This window comes from Jaculus jaculus, chromosome 3 (genome assembly GCF_020740685.1).
Source record: "Jaculus jaculus isolate mJacJac1 chromosome 3, mJacJac1.mat.Y.cur, whole genome shotgun sequence".
Lineage (NCBI taxonomy): Eukaryota > Metazoa > Chordata > Mammalia > Rodentia > Dipodidae > Jaculus > Jaculus jaculus.
The window spans coordinates 101,171,527-101,177,151 of NC_059104.1; the positions used below are offsets into that span (position 1 = coordinate 101,171,527).

General features: G+C 43.9%; 1 pseudogene; it reads right to left on the bottom strand.

Moving 5' to 3' along the window:
* Nucleotides 1-2,475: 2,475 nt before the first annotated feature.
* Nucleotides 2,476-4,555, bottom strand: LOC101606995 (annotated as a pseudogene).
* Nucleotides 4,556-5,625: the final 1,070 nt, after the last annotated feature.

A 5,625-nucleotide genomic window follows, 5' to 3' on the forward strand; every position in this document is an offset into this window, starting at 1 on the left:
GCAACTGAGAGGAAAGGGGGAGGTGGACAAAAGGCAAACAGCTGCTTTCTCAGGCACCCGTTTGGGGGACATCAGTTTTTGTTTAAGAACAGGTGTCCTGGCTGGTAAGCGACTCAGAGGTGCTTACAATGTGTCAAGAGTGAAAAGTGTCTTCATTCTGGATGGTCAACTCACAATCGGACTTCAAAATTCTGTACACGGCAAGCATCCGTCAAGTGGTGGGAGGGAAAAAAAAAAAGATGCTGAAAAGAAAATGTAAGACCTGACAATGTCGCATTTAGAAACAGATAGTATAGCTCACTGGAAATAACATTACCCATGGTGGCGCAGAAGGGAGATAAGGGGAAGTGAAGCGGACTTCCACTCTACAGGAGACTCGGGGGAGGGAACAGAATCCCAATTGGTGGCACAAGTAGTAGCATGGTGCTGAGGTTAGGACCTAGCTAAAAAAACCATGCATACCTGGAAACAAGTCTAAATAATGCTATGCCCTTCATGGCCCTGAGAAATCTGGCTTAGTTTCTTTTATGTGATGCTGGGAATCGAACACAGGGCCTTGTGCCTACTGGGCAAGCACTCTATCCACTGAGCTACATCCACAGCCTTTGCTTATCTTCTCTGAATTTAAGTTTCCTCACTTGTCAAATAGGCCCACAAATGGTCTTCGCTTATAGGACATAATGTGACAGTTTTCTCCACCTTGTCTATTTTTCTTTTTCCTGTTTGCAGCAGGATCTTCTAGCCCATGCTGGCCTCACACTTACAGCTCTCCTCCCACCTCAGCCTCCCAGGATTCTCGGCCTGAGCCATTATGCCAGACTTTCTCCAACTACCTTCACACTCTTTTCTATGGGAACTTAGGATGATCCTCAATTTCTGATTTTCCTGTTCTTTAGAAAATCTTATTGATCAGTCCTGATGGATTAAGAGACAGCTTAAGGGAAGAACATGAACCAGGAATCAGAACAGTGCATGAGGTGTTCTGGAGAGGCAGGGTGGCCATCCAAGCCCTCCGTGCTTCCTTCACCCCCAATCAGCCATCCTAGAAGGCACACCTTGCATTTACCATTTGAAGGAAAACCACACTAGTTTCCTTCACTACTGTCCTGATTACTTGGATCATTATCTCCAAAAACTTTAGAAAACTACAGAATGTTTTCTCACTTGCTACATTAGGTAGTGGAGGGTTTCATTTGAAAAGTCAGCTGTCCAGGCAGCGAAGCTGAATGCATCTGATGAAAGTAACTCAAGTTGGGGAATGCAGCTGTTAGAGGAATTAATAGCTGCATGTGAACAGAACGCTTATCTTGAGGGTACTTTTTCCTCAATCCCCTAAGAAATTTTAATGTGTGATGTAACCTATAGTTTTTTTATATTTCTTCCTGCTCCATTTGGATCTTTTACTGTTCTTTTTTAAAAAATATTTTTTATTTATTTATTTGAGAGGGAGAAAGAGACAGAGAAAGAGAGGGAGGGAGGAAGGAAGAGAATGGTCATGCCAGGGCTTCCAGCTACTGCAAATGAACTCCAGATGCATGCACCCCCCTTGTGCATCTGGCTTACGTGGGTCCTGGAGAATCAAACCAGAATGCTTTGGTTTTGAAGGCAAACACCTTAACTGCTAAGCCATCTCTCCATTCCCCCTATTTTTTTTTAATTTTTTCTTTTTGAGAGAGAGAGAGAAAGAGAGAGAGAAAGAAAGAATGGGTGTGTCAGGACCTCCAGCCACTGAGAACAAACTCCAGACACATGTGTTCCCTTGTGCGACATTGAGCACTTGCATCACTGGGCGTCTGCCTACATGGGATCCGGAGATTCAAACCTGAGTTCTTAGGCTTCTCAGGCAAGTGCCTTAACTGCTAAACTATCTCCCAAGCCCTTTACTATTCATGTTTTTGGCATTGCTCCTAACTCTATACTTTTGTACTCTGAATTTCATGATTTGTGATCTGTTCTCTCCTCTGCCCTTCCTTTCATCTTGTCTTACCAGCCCTCTCCATTCCATTCTTTCCTAAATGTCTTCCCTTTTCAATTCTTTTTTCTAGGAAATGTCATACTTTCAGTAAAGTTTAGGGAATGCTGCATTAAAAACCCATGTACTGACAGTTTCAGAAATGAACTTTACAAATAAAAATAAGCTCCCTGGTTATATCTCCAATCAACACCTGTCAACTACTTCACCCATCTGAGTTACATTGCCTACCTTTGAGCTTGAGTTTGGTGTTATTACCATAGGATTAGAAATTCACCACACATGTATTCAAGCACGCACATATTTTTGTTTTGTTTTATTTTGCAACTCTTCTCCTACATTTTGTTCAACATGTTTTTTTTTTTTTTTTCTGTGCAAGGCTTATTCAAGGCTTGGGAGAGGATCTGGGTGTTACAAAGCTGCCTAGTGGCTGAAGAGGCTGGGCAGAGGAGGTCCTGAGGATGGTTAAGGCAGAGAAGAGTCTCTGGAAGGCTGTGTGGAATCTAGTCAAGCTTCAGGAAAAGATACTCGCCCAGGTTTGGCTTGAGCTCTCCAGTCTGCCCAGATTAGTCAGGTGGTATCCCATCTTCTTGATGAGCTTCCCCTCCTCAACCAATAAGTGGTTCTCCAGAAGTCACAGAGATGGGGGTCTGTATAGGTAGAACCCAGTTCATGAAGATCCAAAAGAGCCTGGTTCAGGTTCTTCTGCAGTAGCAAGGTGGCTTCCATGGCCTCCTGAGTTTTTTCCTATGCATCCTAGAAGAGTGCCTGGAAGCCACGCTGGGCTTGCATCTTGAGTAGCCACTCCACACCCTCATGCTTCTCCTTGGCCAGCTCTCAGAAGTGGCCCATGCCGGGCAGAGCCACGTCGGGCTGGCCAAAATAGTAGCCCAGAGAGAGGGAGGTGTAGGAGACACGCAGGTGCAAGTTGACCAGGCGGTTGATGGTATGACAACCTCTACCTCAGTGGAATAATTCTGAGGAATATGGGAGGGGATGGCTGGTCTGGCATTAGGGAGTTAGAAGGTTCTGGATGGTTCTGGAAGGCACATACAGTGAGGAGATGGCCCTGGAGGTGATGGCTGGAGAGGCTGAAAGGTAGCTGGAAATTCTGATTTAAAAAAAAATAAAAGGAGAAAGTACCCAGGTCTGTTCCTTCCAAACACTGTTGAAGCAGGACACAGACACAGGGGTCCTCAGGCGCACCATTTCAATATTTTGTTTTTGAGATAGAACCTTCCATTATTTTTTGGCCAAATAGTGACACTGGAAACTAGCACATGCTTTTCTGTCATCTATAAGCAGGCACCATCACTCTCAAAACCTGCAAGAGTAAAAAGCATGCCCATAGCCTCCACAGCATTCCCCGGGTCTCCTCCATGTTGTGGTGAAAAATCAGAATATTTAGCAGAAGGCCTTCCTTCTCAGTAAAAACCTTTTTAAAATGAGAGAGTCAGCCAGGCGTGGTGGCGCACGCCTTTAATCCCAGCACTTGGGAGGCAGAGGTAGGAGGATTGCCGAGAGTTTGAGGCCACCCTGAGACTACATAATGAATTTCAGGTCAGCCTGAGCCAGAGTGAGACCCTACCTTGAAAAAGCAAAGCAAAAAAAAAAAAGGGCTGGAGAGATGGCTTAGCGGTTAAGCGCTTGCCTGTGAAGCCTAAGGACCCCGGTTCAAGGCTTGGTTTCCCAGGTCCCACGTTAGCCAGATGCACAAGGGGGCGCACGTGTCTGGAGCTCGTTTGCAGAGGCTGGAAGCCCTGGCGTGCCCATTCTCTCTCTCTCTCTATCTGTCTTTCTCTCTGTGTCTGTCGCTCTCAAATAAATAAATAAATTTAAAAAAAAAAAAGAGAGAGAGAGGTTGACTCCTAATTTCTTAATTTTCTTGACATTAACTTGTTGTAGAAAAACAGGCTGTTCAGGCGTGGTGGTGCACATCTTTAATCCCAGCACTTGGGAGGCAGAGGTAGGTGGATAACCCAGAGGTCAAGGCCAACCTGAGACCACATAGTGAATTCCAGGTCAGCCTGGGCTAGAGATTGAGACTCTATCTCAAAGAACAACAACAAAAAAAACCCAAGGCTATTGTTTTGCAGAATGTCCTACATTCTGTTTTTGGGTTTTTTTTATTGCTCCATCATGGTATTATTTAATTTGTTTATTTGCTTTATAAGTTTTCTGTAGTTCAATAGTTTGGAGCAATGAATTTCATAATTGTTAGGTCAGGACAGGCTCTCACGATGGAGTTCTCATTGCCAGCAGAATGGTGACAGAGGCACGGGAAAGTGGACTGTCCAAATTCTTCTAGAGAATGCCTGGTCATTATCCCCTCCTTATCTTGTGAGTCACCTAGTCACTGTTCTGGTGTCATGCCCTACCTATTTTAAATGGTTAATGTAATGATCTCCCCTAAAGGAACTTTAATATTCAACTTAACAAACAAGTTATTTTTCCTTCCTCACCTTCCCCCAGCTGAACAAGCCCTCTAAAGACCACTACCTGAAAACCCAGGTTGGCTGTGCTCCTCTCTTGCTTCTGAGTTAACCCTGGCAGCTCGTGCTTTTCTTGAATAAAAGCTTTCATCTTTGCCTCAGAGTGATTTGTGTGATCTTGGTCACTCCGAAACCTTACAATAATGTGTCACATCAGGAAATAGATAGACCCATTTCACGGATGCAGAGTAGATCTAGGCAGTAGTAACCAGACTTCCTCATTGCGTGGATACATTTACCTCTTATAGCCAAGAAGTAATCTATGGCCAGTGGCACCCTGTGGATATCTGGAATTCCTTTAGCATCAATTAATAATCATTATCTAAAAGGGTAAATTTGACAGGAATTTTTAAAAAGTGCCTTTTCTAATTCTTTCCATATTTATTAACTGTAATATTCCTGTTAAGAAGAGTTTTCCTTCATGAATAAACCTTGGTATCTCAAAATGTAATTCACATAAGAAAACCAGGGAGAATGCTTGACTACTTCACCTTATTAACTTTCATGGCAAGTTATGTGTCTGCCCGTCAGGCTGCTATACAGAGTACCTTTAACTAGAAGCTCATAAATAGCAGAGATTCCTTGCTCACAAGTCACGAGGCTAGGGAATCCAAAATCTGAGTGTGGTCACGGTTAGCATCTGCCAAAATCTTTCATTCTGTTTCATAGATAGTGCCTTCTTTCTGTCTCCACTTGGTGGAAAGGGTAGAAGATGGCTCCTTTTATAGGGACACTAGTCCCATTCACTAAGGCTGCTCTCATAGCTACTCATGTCCCAAGAGACCGTCATATCATAACACTGTCAACTTGATGTTAAGATGTAACATAAACAGTTTGGAGGGACATAAAAATTCAGACCATAACATGCCTACACTCACTGTTTCCAAAGACAATAAATGAGGTTTTCTTCTTCTCCTCCTACTTCAATGAAAGGGAAAAAAGGAAGGGAAGACAGAGGAGGGATAGGGGAGGGAATGAAGAGAGGAATGGAGGGAGAGAGGATGGGAAAAAGGAAGGAAAGAAGAAAAGAAGGGAGGGGCCCGGAGAGATGGCTTAGCAGTTAAAGAACTTGCCTGAGAAGCCTAAGGGCCCAGGTTTGATTTCCCAAGACCCATGTAAGGCAGATGCACAAGGTAGCACATGCATCCGGAGTTTGTTGGC